At 40.7% G+C, this 20,926-nt stretch overlaps 1 long non-coding RNA gene across 4 annotated transcripts in view; it reads right to left on the reverse strand.

The window, feature by feature from the left end:
* Window positions 1-20,193, reverse strand: part of LOC140686773 (uncharacterized) — a 98,700-nt gene extending 78,507 nt beyond the window's left edge. For all 4 annotated transcript variants that reach the window (XR_012060671.1, XR_012060673.1, XR_012060670.1 and 1 more), the window contains exon 1: window positions 20,113-20,193. This is a non-coding gene — a long non-coding RNA (uncharacterized lncRNA). The remainder of the gene's footprint in view (window positions 1-20,112) is intronic.
* Between the last annotated feature and the right edge of the window lie 733 nt (window positions 20,194-20,926).

Consider the following 20,926-nt stretch of genomic DNA (forward strand, 5'->3'; position numbering starts at 1 on the left):
TCCAAAGTCATGTAATGTGATTTCTGCATACAGCTCAGTGTACTTTCACGGCTCTCCTGTTTATTTCAAGAGGCTATAGTTTTAGTTTAACGATTAATAATAACAGTCATTATTTACTGAGGCTTTAGTGTGCACCAGGCCCTGTGCTAAGTATTTTGTAGGAAAAAGCTCCTGGAAGCTTTATCACAGTCAGCGATATGAGATATTTTTGTCGTCCCCGTTTTACAGAGGAGGAAACCCAGGCTGAGAGAGAGCCTCACTCAAGGTCACCTAGCTAGAAAGTGCCCGGATCTGCTTAGAAATTCTAAACTCTTAAGCCCTCTACCAAGCAGAATTATTGCCTGAAATCCTCTGAAGAGTCACGGTGGGTCCCTCTAAGAACAAGGTTACTCAGCGTCTCAGGAGGAAAAGGAGAAACTGGAAAGCCTCCAGCGAAGGACTTGCAAAGTGATTAAGAGGACGAGAGGAAGACTGGTGAGAAGCTCAGAGGAATAAGAGTAATTTAATCTGGAGAAATAAATTCTAGGGGCTAAATTAATGGCATTCCACTGATGTCTTCAAAGAATCAATTAAAATATTTTAAAAACAGGAACCAGTTTGCTAGTTTCATTACACAATGTCAATGGAAGGATTTAAATATGACTTTGCTTAATGAATTCAACATGTACATAGTAAGCAGCCACTATGGCCCAGATTCAGAGTGAACAGGACTAGCAAGGACCCTCCTCTGGCAGGACTCACATTTGGTGGCATGCGGAGGGGAGGGAAGAGGGACCAGCTGTGAACAAGGAAACCAGACAAGAACAGAACCATTCTAGTCAATGATAAACGCTGTGAAGACACCAGGACAGGAGGGTGGGTAAGCAAATGTCTGCAAGTTGGCTTCTCCAAGGAGGGGACATTTGAACTGAGACCTTAAAGCCATATGGTCCTCTGGGGACAGAGTGGTCCAGGGAGAGAAGATCTTGAAGTGGGAGTGAGTTTGGCAAAGGCAAAGAACAGAAAGCAGGAGGGTAAGGTTGGAGGGTGGAGAATGGTGGGTGATCTGCTGGTAGATCACATTGGAACCTCATGACCTGGGGCCACACGAAGCAGGTGAGCGGAGGGGTCATGTGGTTGAAGGAGTCCTCCTTGGTAGCCAGTAGGGAAAGGACTGTAGGAGGTCAAAATGGGAGATGTCAAGGAGAGATGCTGTGGCAGTTTAGACTAGCGTGGAGGTAGGGGAGGTGGAGAGAAGTGGACCTTCTGGATCCACCTTGTGTTGTTAGCACTGATAGGAAATCTCAGTGGATGAGATGCAGGGAGGGGGCAGAGGTACAAGGAAGAGAAGACTCAGGCATGACCATCAGATTTTTAGAAAGAATAATCGACTATTTACTTTGTTGTCATTTTACTAGGAGAAGGATGTTTTGAGGGTACCTTGCTTGGGAGTTTTCAGCTGATACCCCCGGGCCATCAATTCTAGGTACCATTTCAGATCACTGTATATCTTCTAGGGAGAAGATTCATGTCTCATCTGTTTCTTAGAAGAAAACCTCACCCTCCCCACCTCCCAGCAATAAAAAGTTGAGTCTGACCCCAGCCAAGCTCTCCCCACCCCACCTCATTCTGCAAGCAGGGAAGCTGAGGCTTAGAGAGCAGTGTACACAAGTCACACCCCATCTGGTCCCTGGCAGAGTCTGAGGTCTCCTGACTCCTCAGCCAGGGTTCTCCCCACTGTATGAGCCATCTCAAAGCACAGGTGGGGCAGAGGTCTGAACAGTGATTCTATCCCTCCTATCCTGGACTAACACGAGGTCCTTGCTATTTAGAGGTAAGTTCTCAGAACTGGCTGCTTCAGTTCCAACCATGTCAGTGCCCTCCCTCTGGCCAGCCTAACAAAAATTTAAGGTCTGTTGCCAAGAAATGTTCCCAATATTCAAGTGTCTATGAAATAAAAGAAAGATCCAGGTGTGACAGGAACATAAATTAGGCAACAGTGAGGTATGTGTGTCGATCTATTTTGGAGTACAGATCACTAGGGTTTCCGTGGGAGGGTGGTAAGCTCCTGCAGGAAGTGTTCCCTAAATATTTTTTCAGTAAGCCCAGAACTATAGGCTATCAGGCAAGATCTTGAACAGAAATCTCAGTCATAGTAATACCACTATATACTTTTTAAAAGCAGGAGTTAGAGTATTAGAGTAACCCAAGGTGAAACGAATTCATGTTTCTTTTCAGTTTTGGCTTTCTGCAATTCAGGCGTACCTCATGGGTCAGTCTCTGAAGGTCAGCCATAGGAAACAGAGTGAAAAAAAAGGAGTTCCTTAAAAAAAGCGTCTGTTAGGAAGACAAAATTATGATGTCTCTAAAAGTGTGGATTGATAAAATGGAGCCTTCCTCTAGGAAATTTTCAAACAAAAGATTTCAAAAACTTTGTAATGACCTTTTCTGTAGCCTGGATAGGAAATGCACAAAATAATGCAATTATTACAATTATAATGCCCCTTACCCAGAAGCTTAATGCAATGTGGTGAGAATTTACACAGTGTCTGCAGCTATATTCCTTGTGGAATCATAATGGCCTCAAGACCTGGTCTACTTTTAGCCAAACCGAAACTAAGTATTTCTAGGACAGAGAAATGTCTTCTCAACTAAATGTCCTCCACTAGAATTTTTAGATGTACTTTTTGTGTTGAGGCAGGGAGTTTGTCTCAAAGAGGCCTCTGCTTAAAGGAATAGATTTATTTGGAAAATGCTATCACAGGTCACCATAAATTACATGATTAAATTGGCTGGTTGATGAGTATTTCTGGCAAAGATCTGGGGAAATGAGTGGTTCTGGCAAAGGTCTGGGGGAATCAAATAAGTTTTGATGCATTACAGAAGGGAATAAAAATCCTAAAGTTGGGGGGCTGCCTGGGGTGGGGAAGTTTCTGCATTGAGGAACCCTGTGGTGCCTATTTGGGATACTGGAAACCAAGTTAGTCTCCCAGTCTGGCCCTACTGGTACCAGTCAAAGCTTTCTTTGCAGACAGCTTAGTTTCCTTTGACAGGACCTGGAAGCCAGAGGTTAGACAGTTTGCTTTTGGCATGATGTTAATGACCCAAAGAGTGTGAGTTAGGCTCTTACTGTTCAAATGGTGAAGTCTGGATTGCCAGCTGGGTGGCACTCTACCAGGCAGGGGCTTGCAAAGCATCTAGAATTCAGTCACCTCCCAAAATGGAGCCACTTCCTCCCATGAAGAGATTGTAATCCTCAACTGAGTCCTGGAGAGGAGCTAGTCTATCTTCATTTCTCCATTTTTGGCTTAGCTAGCCAAGTTATAGAATGGTGATGACTGAATCAGCAAAGTACATTCTGGGAGTAAAATGTTTACTACATGAAAGTGAATTCATCTCTGAAAAGGGTTAGTAATCTCAGCGCTTGTACTGTTTCCCTGAATGTATATTTAGTTTCAGGGCCCTAGCCACAAAATGTTGGGAAAATACACTCTTGAAACCCTCAGAGAATGTTTATTGAGTATTACTCTAGGCTGAACAGATGACTAACCTGATGCCCAGATTGCTTAACTGCTTGTCAAAAATACAAACAAATGAAACCAGGGGTTGAACTCAAGTCCAACTGGTTGTAAAATCCAACCACATTTCTCCTATGTTATGCTTGATAAGAATAAACCTGGTAGCTACAGTGGGGGCAGCACAGGAAAATGTTTCTGGCACCTGGGAAGTGAGCAATTCCTTTCATTCTTCTTTCATCTCAAAACTCTATGGTTCACTGCATCAGTGGTGAGTGACCTGGGAAAGGCCCTTTCTTTCTCACTGGCCCTGTCTGTCCAAGTAGACAGTAAAGGTACATCACCTCTTAGGACCCTGCTGGTCCTGATTTAATGTTTGTCTGACCAGAGGACAGCCAGTGGGAGGTTCTGGCTACGTGTTAGCTATGGATTGGGTTTGCCTTTGTAACACAGATTGGCCAGGTGGCCACCAAATCTGTTTCCTCTTCTTAGGCACCAAATTGAATTGTATTTCCCAGCCCCTCTGCATCTATGCGGGGTCATGTGATTAAGTTCTCACCAATGAATGTGAAGACAGATTGATATGTCATTCTGAGGCCAATGCAGCTGAGAGCAGTTATGATATGCCTTGTCAGGCTCACTTTTCCCTCCTTCTAAAATAACCTTGGAGATTGTGTGATGTGGAGAGCAGCATTCCCAAGATGGAGGAAGTCTGCATTCCAGAGTCAGCGCTTGGTAGAGAGCGGACAAGGGAGCTGCCCAACCAGAACATCTCTGTGTTAGACTTTGTAAGAGTGAAAAAATACAACTTAATGTTAGGCCAAATACAACTTTAAATGTCTTAATGTTGAGATATTTGGGATTGCTCATCATAGCAGCTGTTGTTAGTTCCTTTGACCAAGGCAGCCATCCATTTTCTTTTCTGAGGGAAATAACATCATTCTCTGACTGTAAGATCTAGAGGATATATAAGTAATACAAGCTGGCCAATCAGGGTGTCGCACCCCCCCACCCCCAGCCACAGTGATTGGCTTAAAAATGGGCATTGGAGCCAAGCAGAGCCTTTGGGGGAGGCTCTATTCTGCAAGATTTGAAGCTGTGATTAGAGTGCAGGCTATTGAGAGCTACTGAGAGCTTCCACATGAGGAGAGAGTGGCCTCAGAAGAGAACAGAGCCAAGAGACAAGGAAAGTGAGATTGGGATGATCTGTTGGCACTGCCTAAGTTTCTGAGTCCAATCACACTTGTTCTGCCCATGGCTTTTTTCACTGTCTAAGCCAATAAATTCTCTCCCTCTTTTGATTAAGTTAGTTTGGGTTTTTGGGGGTTTTTTGGTCACCTGTAACCAAAAGAATATTGCCTTGTATAATCAGTAAAGAGGAATGTCAATTTTCTACATTTTCCAAGTCATCCATCTTTATCCAGTCAATTTCAGAACAAGTAAATGAATGAATGGCCATAGAGGCTGAAGTGTTGGGGAGAGTGAAGTACGATTCAGCCAAAACACTAGGGCAGTTGGTGAAAAGTTTGAGAGTTGCATCACCTGAGTTGTTTTCTATATAATGTTTGAAAATGCCATGTATTAGAACAACTGATTATAACTTTAACTTACATAATAAGTATGTATTACAATGCAGGATGTACAAATGAACGCAAAACCTGTAAATTATTTGATGGGTTTCTCTGAAAACCAGCAGTGGCCTAGCTTGAATTCTTTTTGAATGCCGAGGCTCAATTATCATTGCAGGATTGGTTTAGAAGCTTTAGTAATTGTGAAAGAAGAAAAAATGGTCTTCATAAAGCAGAAAATAACATGCACATTTCAGTAGTATTTTCAGTATTAAATTTTCCTTGGTCCACTTTCAAATTCTTATGAATTACATTACTCCCTCACCCAACCATATTCAGAATGAATGAATGAATGAATGCATGAATGAATAGCAAAGCTGTAGGTTTTAGGACTGAAAATTCAATTCACATTGGTTGAACTAGGAGAGAGTAACATCCCTACAAGATTGAGATGTCCAGAAGATCAGATGTGAGGTCAGTATTGATCCAGATAGTAAGATGCAAGCCTCCAAGACCCATTTCTCCCAATTCCTCAAATTTTCCTCATGATCAGTGTTTTTGTCTGCAGGCTTCACACAGCAGTCCTGTCAGGCCAGCTTCTCTTAGCAGCAAGATGGCCAGAGAACACCTCACCAAAAAAAATACACTAAGAGATGGCCATTAAGCATACAGAAAGTTGCTCCACATCATATGCCATCGGGGAAATGCAAATTAAAATAAGTGAGATACAACTACACACTTATAAGAATGGCCAAAATCTGGAACACCAACAACACCAAAAGCTGGCCAGGATGCAGCACAACTACTCTTTATAATACTATAACAGAAGATATATGTTATTGTACATCTGTCCAAACCCATAGAATGTACAGCACCAAGAGTGAACCCTCCTGTAAACTATGGACTTTGTGTGATTGTGATGTGTCAGCGTGGGTCCGATTGTAACAAATGTACTACTCTGGTGTGGGATGTTGATAGTGGGGGCAGCTGTGCACCTAAATGGGCAAGGAGTATATGCAAAATCTGTTTCTTCCTCTCCATTTTTCTGTGAACTGAAAACTGTTCTAAAAAAATATATTTTAAAAAAAGGTAGCTACAGAATTTCAGACTTTAATGTCACTGTAGTGCACTCTCAAGGCTGAGAGAGAGGGTCTCTTGGATAAGCTTTTGCAGAGGAGGAGAAATCTTTTTTTTTTTTGCCAGGAAGACAACGATGCCTCTTCGTGCCCTAGTGTTTCACTGGCTAATCACTGTAGCCAGAAAGTAACGAGTACTGGCCAGTCTAACCCTGTCTGAGGTTTCAGCCTCACCTAAATCACATGGCTGGGCATGAAGAAGGGTAGTTTCCCAGGAAGAGGGTGAAGGAGTGATGGGTAGAAGATAACAGATGTTCTCTAGAAATGGAAAGTTTATTTTCTTCCCTGAACCTGAATATCCCTGTTTCTTAAAGTTCTGTAGCATTTCTCTGAAAAGCCATTTAATTTTGATCTGCTGAACTGGTCTCTAAGGAATACAGAAAATCCACAATAAATATTACTGAAAGAAAGAAACACTATTGGTAAGAGTAACACTAGTTGTAATATCAAGTCCCCATGTTTCAGTGGCTGAACACAACAGAAGTTGGTTCTTGCTCTTCTAAAGGTGCTGGATTGGCAGGTGATGTATCACACTCTGCTTCAGAGATGCCAGTTTCTTTTGTCTTGTGCCTCAGCCAAAGGCCTTAGAATTCTTCACATCCAGACAGTGAATGGGAAGAGTGGAGCATAGCCTATAGGAGGTTTTATACCCACCACTTCTGCTCACATTCTGCTGGGAAGTACTCAGTCTCAAGCCTCTGCCTTAACTACAAGGGAGATTGGGATGTGTAGTCCAGCTGAGTGTCCAGGGGAAAAAAGCCATAAGGAAGGAAAAGAAGGAAATTCCATTCACCTAGAACATTTGCTCATAAAAACAATCTTTATCTAAATTAAAATGTATTACCAAAACAATAGGTGAGAAGACCTTCAGATTACATGGACAAGCATTTGAACACTATTTAAAATCTTTTAAAAGCTGATCTCTATAGAAGTGACATGTACAAATGGTAATTTCACCTAGTTTGACTTAATGATAATTTGATATGAAATTTAGGAAGTGGTGGGAACTGAAAACATATTGAGAACACCTCCCATTGAATATTCGGGGATCTTTATTTTTGAAACGTTTTTGAGGTATAACTATTTATATATGATAAAATGCTGGCTTTTTAGGTGCATAGTTTGATGGGTTTTAATAAACTTATCACACTTTTTGATGAGGAAAGTGTCCATGGAAGTAGGTCTGTACTACCACTATACAAAGGGGGGTGTTGAGGGAAAATCTGGAAATGTCTGTAAAACAGTTCCTCTTTTTTTAAGTTACTTAATAGTGAAGAAGTAGTTTTGTCCAAAACAGATTAACGCTTCAGTCTGCTTAATCAGAACAGATGTGACTTTAGCCTTTGAGTAGCAAGAGTAGTTCTAGGTTCCAGAATGAACATACCTATACCTGTACCATGAACCTGATAAACCATGTGCACTGTGGTTAAGAGTTTGGGCCTTGTCATTAAGTAGATCTCGGACTGAGTTCTAGCTCTACCACTTTCAATCCATGTTGACCTTGGGTATTCTGAGCCTCAGTATTCTCTTCTGCAAAATGGGACTAATAACAGCACCTACTTGATAGGGTTATTATGAAGATTAAAAGAGATGATGCATGAAAGCATTTAGTGCAATGACTATTATCCAGTAAGTGCTTAATTTCCTTTAGCTGCTATTATTAGTTATTTATCACCTGTTAGAAAAATACCCATTCTTGGAGAATCTCTGGTTTTATACAGTATTTGCCACTGAAAGGCTCCAGTAAAAATCATGCAGAAGTTGACTTCTGCAGCTTTTTAAATTCACCATCCCATTATTTTTCATAAGATATTCTGAATTCCCCGTGGAAGCGAGAACCATAGTAACAAGCTTTCTGCTTCGTTTTGCTTCTGAGATGATCATTAATGGAGTTGTTTTGATACTTTTTTTTCCCACAAGACAGCCTTAAGCTGTAACTACAAATGCTTTTTTAAAATTCCCTGATTTATTTTTCTGTTCAGCTGAAAGCCTGTCTTTGTCTTCACGTGTTTTTGATGAATGGATGATGTTGTTTTTAGATGTTCTCAACTATCCTGGGCACATGAAAATCCACCCAATGGCTCTCATCAAGTGGAACACAAGAAGGGGAAATCCTAGAAAAAGACGGCACAGGCTCTGCTTCCTGAGATACGCGTGCACCTGCTAAGGGACGGATGTTAGGGAAATTTACAAAGTCAGCCTCTGATTATAAAGATTCTTCCTAAGGAGAAAAGAAAGAAAAAAGCTAAAGAGAAACACACATTTACTTCAAAGAACTCCTGTCTGATTGAGTGAAGAAAAAGTAGCCTCATTGCTTTGATCCTTTCACTGAGAGAAACAACATGAAAAGAAAAGAGAAAACAAGGCTCAAAATACGGGCTTTTGTTGAGAACATCATTAGGAGTGTACGTTGGCTGCAGCAAACATGCATCACAGCTCTAGAGCACTCAGTGAGGACTTGCCAGCTTCCGCCTGGAAAGCCAGGCCATTGATTCTGGGCCACACTTTTTTTTTCCAAGAGAGAGAGCAGGGACCATAAGTCTCAAACCTCCTTGACCTCTGATGAGTTCAGGCTTTAGAAATAAACTTGGTTTTTTTCCAAGGCTTTGGTTTGTTTACCTTTTGTAAACACTGTCTGATTCTTTTTCTTCCCCTTGAAGAGAAAAGCTCTTCAAAAAGCTGATGAAAAGGCTTTTTGCACATCAGCTTCTTCAAAACAACATTGTGATGAGTTAAGTGCAAACAAATCAGGATCAGATGAATTACATCTTCCCTTTAAAATACAGAGTCGAGCAGATTTAAGGTGGTTGGGGAAATGTTTTGTAAAAGTGCTCTTCAACTCCAGAATACTGGGTATCAGTCAATACGGCCAGAATTTGCCTTTCTATACTTCTAGGACAATATTTCTCAAACTGGTGTGCATGGCCTCAATCCCTTACAGGTAAGCTGTCAAGGACTGATGAATGTGTGATGTTCATTTGCTCTGTGATGAAGAAATTCCCAACACAGTGACACTGAATAGACAGAATAGAAAGCTGACTGTACGACGACGACTTGCTGCAAGGAAGTAAAAGGTACAATTTAATAGTAAACTGGAACCAAAGAAAAGTTGAGTCATTTGGGGGATAAGAGATTTTTGCTTCACGAGCATATAAAAGAGCACGGTCAGGGCAAGACATAGCTCTGCTCAAACAGCTCCGCTGTGATTTTCATGAAGGATAAAACTCAAGGTTTCCTCTAGAACTGAGTGCCCATTGCCTAGCATGGATGGAGCTAGTCCAACAATTCATTAACTGTCGCATGAAAGAAAGAAAGACTGGATAAACCAGTCATACAGCAGCAAAGGCTGATAATGTTACTCAGGGTCTTCCAGAGAAAAAGGATCAATAGGATACATATTTATATATAAGTATATATTCTATCATATATAATATTATAAAAGATTTACTATGATGAATTGGCTCATGCAATTATAGGGGCTGAGAAGTCCCAACATTTGCCTGGTCAGCTGAAGACCCAGGAAAGCTGGGGCATAATTCAGTCTGAGACTGAAGGCTTGAGAACCAAGGGAGCTGATGGCGTAACTCCCAGTCTAAGGGCAGGGGAAGATGAGATGAGCTGTTCCAGGTCAAGAAGTGAGACAGAAAAAAAAGGCGGAGGAGGCAGAATTCCTCCCCTCTTCCGCCTTTTTTTCTATTTAGGTCCTGGACAGATTGGATGTTGCCCACTCACACTGGGGAGAGTGATCTACTTTACTGAGTCCACCAGTCCAGATGCACATCTCATCCAGAAACACCCTCACAGACACACTCAGAAATAATGTCTAATCTGGATACTCCACGGTCAGTCAAGTTGACATGTAAAATTAATCATCACAGTGACCGAGAGACTAAGCTCTGTCAAGAGGCCTCCTCTCCAACTAGGCCAGAAAACTGAAAGGCTAAGAACCTTTGTTTTGAGCAAGAGCAGTCCCCGTCTTCTCTACAGTCTTTTCCTATGATGTGTGCATTTTCTTGCTTTACCTCCTCTCCTGGGCTGAGAGTGCCTAGATGTCTAATTTGGTTATTTCTTCCCCTAGAATGACTGGTACATGACATTTGACACAAATGATACTGAACCCATGAAAGAATCTAGGCCATCATCATTCATCACTTTCGTTCTCACCATCATCATCTTTTTCTTATCCTTCACTGCTTTCATTTTATGTCAGGAGAGTGTTGTGCTGATTTTGAAGTACTTTTGTGGGCATGATCCCTTTGGAGGTACAGGTTTGTGCTGTCTGTCTGCTGTGGTTTGGATGTACAGAGTGATATGCACTGGCCTTTCTTTTCTAGCTCTTGCCATTGGCTCTGTTGGTGCCCCCAGGCACATCTTTAGGCAGGGCAGCTTCAGATGGAGTGAGGAGACACGTCTCAGGAAACAAAAGCTAGTATTTATGAGTTAAATCACTTAGCAAAAAGAAATACTTCAAACAAAAGCCAATTTAAGAAAAGGGACTAAAACTACATTGTATTTGGCTGGAATACTCTGCGTTGACCCTACTGTGGTCAATGTTTTCAGAGGAGGACGCCCCAATTGTTAAATATCACATTCATCCCTTACTGCTCTTGACAAGGTAACAAAGAACTGATTGTGAGAGCAATCTTCCCATCCCACTGATGTCAGTGCCAAGAAAGATATATTTTGCTGCAACAGGTTTTGCCATTGAAAAGAGCCACAAATGCCTTTATTTCATCATTTCTGACTCTTCCCTGGTTTTCAGAACTCCTACCTCTATTCTTTCTCTCTCTGGCTTCTTCCATCAAAAGCATGAAGTAGAGATTCATGGAGTCCTAGAGCTAGCTCTTTTGTTTTCAGTTTATCTTTTGGATAAACGTGGGTGAATTCAAATAACTCAACAGTTTACTCAAAGGGGAAGGGCTGCTTTGAGCCTGTTCTGAAATGAACAATGTTTGCAGCCTTTTTCTTTTAAATATTTTAAAATTATTTTTAAATTTAATTTTACAATTTCTATTGTGGTTATTTATGGGGACTTTCAAAGGAAAAATGATTCAGGAACCACACCCTTACCACCACCAAGGTGTGGAGTTTTACTATTTGTATTACAATATTACTGAAACATACACTGCAAAAAAGTAGGTATAAATTTATAGTAGTTCTTATAAACTATTAAAATAAAAAACAAATTTACAGGTTATATTAAAACCAGTTACGTTAAAACCGTAAGAGGCAGGACCTGCAGAGGGAGATATGGCTCTGATGTATGTTAGGTTGTCTGGCTTCGTTATCAAAAAATTCCCCTGCTATTTTAGAGCTTCGTTATCAAAAAATTCCCCTGCTATTTTAGAAAGTAAATGGTTAATGTGAAATAAGAAGGTCTATGTATTACCTTGGGAAAAAAAGGGAAGAAGTATATACTTGAGCAAAGACTGAACAAAAATACAAATTTTATATTTAAAGGGAATTGATAAAAATGATATCATCTTTCTTCCTAGAATAAAACTGCTCTCAAATGACCTGATAGCAGGAAGGTAAGCTTTGGAATTTGAATCTTGTGGTAGATACTGGCCAGCAAGCAGGGTTCCCAAATCGTTTGGGGTACATGGACCATTTAGGGGAGCTTGGTAATTATGACTTTTTTTTTTTTTTTTGGTGATGTAGTTATGGAGGAAAAAACCCTTCATGAGTATTTAGTATTTTCACTTTTGTATTTTATTTTTAAGTGGCGGAGGGGATCAAGGATAATTATGCATGTAGTTTGTATTTAAATAAGGCATGTGAGTGGAAATATCATTTAATTTTCCTCTCAGAAATCAGTTTCAATCGTGATGTTGAAATGTGCCATTAAGAGTACCTCATGCTATGATAATTAAATATTATGTTTTCTAAAGATGCTAAATGATATCTCCTGAGGGTCTCAAATTTGCAAGTGTCTCTATTTTATATAATGGGACTTTGAAATGAGCAAAAGTAACTATTTTATAAATTGAGGATTTAAAATGGAAATTGGACATAGTCATGCTCTCAAGATATTTTATTCTATTCTAAGACCAACGATAAATCCTTAACTGTCTGTATATAGGATGTAAAGACTAGAAATGTTTCTCTTTTCCAATAGACCATGTGAGATATGCTACTTTTTAGTTTTATTTTGGCCATTATATTTTTTTAAAATGCAAGTAGCTTCTTTTGTCATAGGTGGTATAAATTAAGGTAGAAAACACAGTTATATTGCCTTTGATGTCTAACTATAAAGTAAACTATATTCATTGCATAAAAGTCAGGAAGTCCTGAAGAACATAAAGAGCCCAGCTAAACAGAATTAAAAACCTAGTAATAATCTCCCTACCCGGGAGTAGACATTTAACATTGTATTTTTCTTACCAGTCTTTCCTTAGGTGTTCCGGTGTGCGTATATGTGTGTTTGTGCATGCACAAGTGCTTAACTCTGTTGGGATCATGTATAAGAAATTCTATTTTCTGTGTTTTTCATTTAACATTAGAATATTTTGGGTAGTGGTGGCAGCGAGGAATGTACCAGGTCCTATTCTATAACATTTTTCTCGAGAATTATGCACTCTGCACCCAAATTTCAGAACATTGCTCTCTTGGGATAAAGGCAATAATCCTTATGCACAAGGATGTATCCAGCAAGATGCTTTGGGAGCAAGCATCAGAAAATCTGACCCAAACTGGCTTGAACAATGAGAACATTCATTATCTCGCACTATAAGAAGTCTGGAAAATAACTCAGGCTTCAGGGTCGCTTCATTTAATGACACAACAATCTGGTCAAGGACATGGTTCTTCCCATCTCTCCTCTTTACTGTCCACCTAATTGGCTTCATCCCATAGCTGACAACAGCAACTCGGTAAACAGGCTTCCTTATTTATGCCTAGAGGGATGAGAAAGGCCTCTATCCCACTGCGGAATGAAATGCTTCGCATCATTTGGGGGTATGGGTGGTCCAGTTTAGGTTACCTGGCACTATTAGTAGTTGCCTCATGCAGGGCTTAAACCTGGGATCAAGAAGGATTGACTTAGATCTACTGGAACTCATCCTTGGAGCTGAGGGTGGTATCATCTTCTCCTGCATCACATAAGCTGTATAGAGGAGGCTGAATACCCATACAAAATTTGAATTATACTAGGAAATGTGGGATAGATGCTGAATAGGGATCTGATATTGTCCAGCAGAAAGGCCCCTAATGGTGTCTGCCTACCCAAGTCACATTCTAGTCTCATTTTGTATCATGTTCTCTCACCTCCTTCTTGATTCCAGTTTTTAATGAGATGGTATCTCATCTCATCCCAGGGCCTTTGCACATGCTTTTCCTCTTCCTGGGCTGCCCTTCCCTCCTCTCCTCTTTTTTCTTAGTTAATTCCTACTTGTCCTTCAAAGGTAAGCTCAGCTCTTACCTAGACTAGGTGAAACCCCTCCTTCTTCTCATTTCTAGCACTTGTTAGTGTTTAGTCTTTAGTAGAGAGTATATTTGTTGTTGTTGTTTTGTTTTGTTTTTGTTTTTGTTTTTTGACTAGCATTTGTTTTTTTCCAGTAACTCTAGGCACCCTCAGGGAAGTGATTAACTCACCATTTTATTTCTTGGGCCCAACACAGTACCTGAAATGTGTAAGGTGCTCAATAAATAATTTCTAAGTAAAAATTTAGTGACTGAAGCTAATTTTAAACAGTAGTTAGATTCCAATATATCAGGATGAAACTTAATGTTCAAGATATAAAGTAAGTGCTTATTCATGTTTATTTCAATAATTTTCTTACAGAGTAATACAGAGATGGCATATTACAGTCGACACCACTAGAGGAGGTATTCAGAATGTGGAGGCAGGGGGAGGAGAGGAGGTGGTGACTGTTTGCAATGCTACGTGGTTAAATGAAAACTTACATTATTGTGGCAGATCTCATGGGAGATGCCAGGTTTACGCACTGAATGAGACAGCTGCTAATGGTTTAGGACAAAAGATAACCACATAACCCCCTTTCCCTTGTTTGCGTTGTCACCTGATGAACCTCCTTTTCCCTATGAGAAAATAAATAAATAACTGTGGATATAGATTATGGTGAGAAATGAGAATGTAGTCAAGATATGAAGTTTCCTGTGGGTACTATTTTTGTTTCATCTAATGAAAAAATATAGGTGTTGTATTACGAAATTAAAGAGTTTGCCTGTTTTGAACTTTAAATGTATGTGAAGGAGACTGTTTACTGGAATGCTAATAACTTACTAGGTTTCAAAGAATTAATATCAAACTTCTCTCAGTAAAAATACTAACACAAATGGCCATGGAGGGAATATATACAGGAAATCCACTTTGTATAGAAAAACCATTGGTTAATATTTTCCTATGTACCTAAATACTCTGTTTATATTATTTTAATATCTGTCTACTATCTCATATCTGACCATACCATACTAACCTTAAATTGTTAAGACATTTCATTTTTTTCCCCATCTCTTGCTATGTAACTAATGCTCAGATGACCATCTCAGCATAAATCCACATTCCAGGTTATGTCCTCGAGACAGACCTCAGAAATAGCATTACTGGGATCTCCACTTTTAAGGTCCAGCTCTAAAAACCTTCAGTGAATTTCTATGTTCTAAAAGTGTGTTAGCTTACTGCGGTTCTGAAATCGGAAAATAAGCATGGGAGATGAGGTGTCTAGCTCAGGGCACTGCACTGATTCACTGGCGACATTCAATAAAGGAGGACTCTGCAAATGTGCCTGGGATTGGGGCACCGGGATCTGCCTATTGTCAGAGAGATGACTGCGTCCAAAAAGACATGGAAATTTCCTGCCCAGGCCCCAGTGTGTGAGAACCCTGAGGGAAACTCAGGTGAAGTCCATGTCAACAGCTCACCCGTAAATATTGGACTTAGAATGTGATCAATCAACAAGCCACAAGGGAGAAAGTATAAATAAAACATGTCCCTTGCAAAGAGGGCAACGCTGCAATTTGCCAAGTGCACTGTAATTGCTTCTGGTTAATTATCTCAGTGGTGAGCTGGGAGAACCAAAGGTACACATTTACATCCATATTGTGGATAAAAATAATGCCACTCCTTGGGTGATCCTGATTTTGTTGCTGAGACGTGGACAATGCATTCCCATTTTCTTTGGATGGTAAGAGATGGATGGTGACCTCATACAGCTCCACTTTTTGGGTCATCAATTTTTATCATCATTGTAATTACTTATAATAATTATGTTACTTTATTTGTTACATATTTAATATTTACTATAATAATTATATTGCTATAATTAATAATTACAATAATACTTACTAAATGCAGTACTTTAGCACATGCATTAGCTCACAGAATGCTCACAATAACCCTAAGAGGGAAGATTATTTTCCTAATTATCAGATATGGCAACTGAAGCTTAAGAGAGGTTCAGTGACTCACTCAAGGTCACACAGCTGACACTGCATTCCAGTTGTTATGCTGGGATACAGGGAATTTTCTTTTAAGGACTGTAGCAGACACCTCGGTACCCTACCTAGGTCTCCTGGGACCCCTCTTACCATTCAGTGCACCCATCCCCCAACTGCTGGCACCTGATGTCTTTTTGGGAGCATGCCCTTCAGATACTAAAGCCACTTTGCCTGGAAGTTCCTGGGAGTAACGACCCCACCTTGGACCAGCCCATAGTTCATAACTAGCTGGTGCAGAGGTATAAAAGCTCAGCAACTTTGTTTTAAGGTGGTTCAAGTTCTGTAATGCAGCTTGTGGTCTAGAGCTCTGTAGGATCAAGCTACGGCTAGACGTCACCTAAAACTAGTTGCTTAATTTCATCTCCTTCCCTATCCTACTTCTCTCTCATACAGGTTCTCTGTTGATCACTCCCTTAATAAATGCCTTTCACACAAGTCCTCTCTCAGGCTCTGCTTCTAGGAAGCCTGACCAAAGAGCCACTACACTAAGTTGTTTCCCAGTGAGTCTGCTGATTTGCTGAAAGCAGTCTTCCCACTGAAATGGTATCACCTCACCTGTATGACCTTGGGCAAGGCCCTTACGTCTCAGGGCCTCACACCACTTCTCTGCAAGATGACAGGTACAGTATTGGATGGTCCCCAGAACATCTTCTAATCCTGAGAGCCACTGATATTTCCACTATCTAAAAATCCATTTGTTTGTAGGGAGCTTTATGCCTGTGCCCAAAGAGAGACATTGGCTTGGCAGCCACCAGAGAAAGAGCAAGTGAACAGGGAGCCATGCCACAGGATATCTAGCGGGAGATGGTTTGTCAGGCTGTTGTGAAAATGGAAGATTGGTGCTTGGCATCAATTCTGATCTCCTCTCGATGTGCCTTCTTGTCCTGCAAAGGCTGAAAAGGGGAGGATGGAATTTCCCAGATACCTTTGCAGCTAGGTTTCCAGATGTGCTCCAACTTCAGCCAAGCACATACACTTGGGTGAGAATCAGGAAGTAGAAATGAGGCAGAGGTCATGTCTCTACAGCTTCTGCTGACAGTAACAGTGACGGGACTGTGTGCAGGGGTGCTGGGAGGAGTAAGGTTGCCACTGGCTTTGTGTCTATCAAGAGGCAGTATATAGGGTGCGCCCATCTTGGTGCAGCAGATTGTAGTAGGCAGTGAGATTGTGGAGTTGGCAGCAATAGTGAAGACTTCCTGACTTTTGCAGCTCTTTGACTATGGTAGTAATTGCATGGGTATGGGGCCAAGAGTTGCAATGGAAATTTCTGGATCAGGCAGTGCTTCCTTGTAATAGAAGAGGCAGGAATCTTTGGGAAGATCCAATTCTGCCATTCTAGAAAACTTAAGCTAGAGTCATTTTCTTCAAGTCTCTAATGATTCTGTAAACCATCTGATACCCTGAAATAAATCCCTTCTGCTTATAATTGCTAGAGAATATTCTATGCTATACAACTGAACCCTGTTGGGCATATGGGCCTAAGTTAGACAGCAGAAGGAAGATGCCCTAAAAACATAATGTACACAGTGCCCTCATTATAAAGTACTGGTTTACTAGGGAATAAGAATGCACCCAAAGCAGCTTTTCTTTAGAACCCATCAGGTTTTCCACTAGGATTCTTTACATTCTTACCCAATTCTGCAGTATGATCTGAAATTTATCAGAGACCTGTGCTTGTCAAAAAGTCCTTCCTATAAATCCTCTTGAAGATGAAGCACTTTAGCAAAAACATCAGAGTACAACAATAACTGTCCATAAATGACAAAGGACCTAAAGTCACAGTTTAACACCTGATTACAATGTAACTGATAAAGAAACTTAGCTACAATAACTAGAATTACAATCTTACCCCTTACAAACCTAATCACTGGCAAAAACCAAGAAGCAAGTTAATTGTGAACTGTCATGCCAACAGTTCCTAATTGGAAAACTAATGCTTTAGTATTTCTCTCCTAAGAAGGCAAAGGTAGGTAAACTGAGACCTGCTCAGCAATTAATGTTCCAATATTTTATCCTATTTGAAATGACCTAAATAGTCAATGAATTCTCCTCACTTAACTTAGTTTAAAGTTACCAAAATCTGGACTACTTTAGATAGACATTCCCCAAACATATTTTTTCCTCTAGAAAAGTTCTTATCTCATTTACATTTACTTAAAGTTTCATCATATCAGGTTATTTTCCTTGCTGACAAATTCGTAACAGTTATAATGAGGTCTTACTTGATTTCTAGTAAACCTAGGTACAACAGCAATACATGGATGACTCTAAAGGTACATCTACATTAATCAAACCAGCAAGCTTAAGCTAGCTTCAATAATAGGTAGCAATTCGGTATTGAATATTTCCCAGAGCACAGGAACCTGAAATTCATTCTGGCCACTTTCTTTTATATTTCTGAGAATCACATAAGCACGTAATTTCTTTTAAGCCAGGTAAACAGAGCTCATCTACAAACCAATCTTGGCAATGCCATTTGGAGGCAGAGACACCACATATTTATAAGGTGTACACAGACATACATATGCCTATATGGACAGAGATCTCACAGTTTTCCTGCTAGAGTTTAAATGGCCTTTTCCCCCCTTCAGTCTCAGATTAAAATCCCTGAGAGCCTAGGTAGATCATTTATATCTCAAAGGCACAGGAAGAGAAATGCCAATTTCTTCTAGAAAGCTAACTTCCTCTAATAGCATATGCAAAAGCCAGTTTTAGAACATCAAAAGATTCTCATCTTGACCATTTTCAGGGATTTTTTCCAGTTTCTAAGTAGCCAGTTCAGTATAAACAAATAATAGTAATAGAGAATAACATATATATCATTCATCCATATGTACATGCTTCCCTTTCAGAGGAACACGAATCAGCATTCAAGTTAACCTTCATCTTGGCTGTTAGTTCAGACTCTGTGGCCTTTCTTAATATAAAATCAATGGTTCAATATTTAAAAAAACACACACACACAAACAACCCAATCAAAAAATGGGCAGAAAACCTAAATAGATATTTCTCCAAAGAAGATATCCAGATAGCCAACAGGCACGTGAAAAGATGCCCTACATCCCTAATAACTAGAGAAATGCAAATCAAAACCACAAAGAAGTACCACCTCACACCAGTCAGAATGGCCATCATCAAAAAGTCTATGACTAACAAACGCTGGAAAGGGTATGGGGAAAAGGGAACACTCTTACACTGTTGGTGGAAACATCAATTGGTGCAGGCACTATGGAGAACAGTGTGGAAATTCCTTAAAAAACAAAAAACAGAGTTTACCATATGGTCCGGCAATCCTACTGTTGGGCATATATCCAGAGAAAACTCTAATTTGAAAGTATACATGCACTCCAATGTTCATAGAAGCATTATTTACAATAGCCAAGACATGGAAGCAATCTAAATGTCCATCGACAGATGAATGGATAAAGATGTAGTGTATACACACACACACACACACACACACACACACACAGGAATACTACCCAGCCATAAAAAAGAATGAAACAATGCCATTTGCAGCAATATGGATGGACCTAGAGATTATCATACTAAGTGAAATGAGGCAGAAAAAACCAAATATCATATATCACTTATATGTGAAATTTTAAAAAATGATACAAATATACTTATTTACAAAATAGAAATAGACTCACAGATACAGAAAACAAACTTCTGGTTACAAAAGGGGAAAGCCAGTGGGGGGAGGGTGTAGAATTGGGAATTTGGGATTGACAGATACACGCCACTATATATAAAACAGATAAACAACAAGGACTACTGTATAGCACAGGGAATTATAATCAATATGTTGTTATGACCTATAATGGAAAAGAATCTGAAAAATAATATATGTAACTGAATCATTTTGCTGTACCCCTTGAAACGCTGTAAATCAACTACACCTCAATAAAAATGTTTTTAAAATTCTGAATAAAAGAGCTGTTTAAATACACTTTCAAATTTAAGAAAAAGAAATTGATAAGATATGAATAAAGTTACGTTGCATTTTTATTTTCTACTTTAAAAAAGTAACATCCAGCCCACAGCTGTGGCCACTTCTAATTTCATTTTCCCCACTGTAATGGCAGCCAGTATCTCCGCAAACAGCCTTAGGGGTGTCTTACGAGTTCTCTTCACTTTCCTGGCGGCCCCACTCACCACGGACAGCCACCGCAGGGCCTCACATACTACCGCGCCGCCGTTCCAAGATTTCCCTCACAACTTTCAGGATCACCCCCAGAACTTTCGGGCCACACATGCTGGTGGACGGCCCCTCGCCGCATCTTCCCATTCTGGGTCCTGTATTTCCCCGACACCTCGGCGCTCACAGGAGTTTCCTCGGTCTCCTGGCTGCTCAACCAATTGTTGGGCTGCACCCCAAAGGCCTACAAGGCCTGTACTTGCCCAGCTTCAACAGGGACATCAGTGGTTTAATGGAAAGGGGATCTTACTTGCCTGAAGGTCGTGGAGCGTCACGCCGACGTGCGCGGCAGGCAGGCGGGCTGGAAATGGCGGCAGTTCCTCCCTGGAGAGGGGTGGAGGGCCGGGGCTGAGGGGCGGTGCAGGGGGCAGGGGTTACCAGTCAGTCATACAGGGAATTGACTTCAGATTGGCTCATTAGTTGCCAAGGAAACCAGCAGAGGCACGCCCCTTTGATAAGCTATCACGGTGGAGATGTTCTAATCTAAACTAGAACAGTCACTAGCTGGGGCAGGAGCAAGAATGTAGGAAGGTCAGTCAGGTGAGTAGGGTGTGGGTGAAGCAGGCACTGGTGGAGCAGGGGACGCACAGAGAGCAAGAGAACAGCCATTCAGGGTGGCCTGACCATCCAGCTAGTGAGACAGAAAATAGTGAGACAAAGAATCTGGAGTCCTGCTTGGCTCTACCACTTTCTATGTGATTTAGGGAGGCCTCTAGACCTCTCTGAGCCTCAGTTTTCTCATCTCTGAAATGGTGGCACGGGTGAAAAAGTTGAAATGAATGAGATCTGTCTCTGACAGTCATGTAATTTCTATTCTGACAGAGATACTCTTGGAAAGTCAGAGCTAATTCCACCCTTCTGTGCAGGTTGAAGCCGTCTTCGTCTTGGACCTTGCACTGATCCAGTGCTGTTCCACAAACCATTCATTGAGGGCTTCTTTATGCTAAACACCCATGTCTAGAATAATGTGTGTCTGACTCTTCCCTGAACCCTCTACAACTCAGATACAATTGCCTTTCCTGACCTGTTAGTAGGGTGCTGGGCTGGCTTATACTGTTTTGCCAGAGC

The sequence above is a fragment of the Vicugna pacos genome, chromosome 17 (genome assembly GCF_048564905.1).
Source record: "Vicugna pacos chromosome 17, VicPac4, whole genome shotgun sequence".
NCBI lineage: Eukaryota > Metazoa > Chordata > Mammalia > Artiodactyla > Camelidae > Vicugna > Vicugna pacos.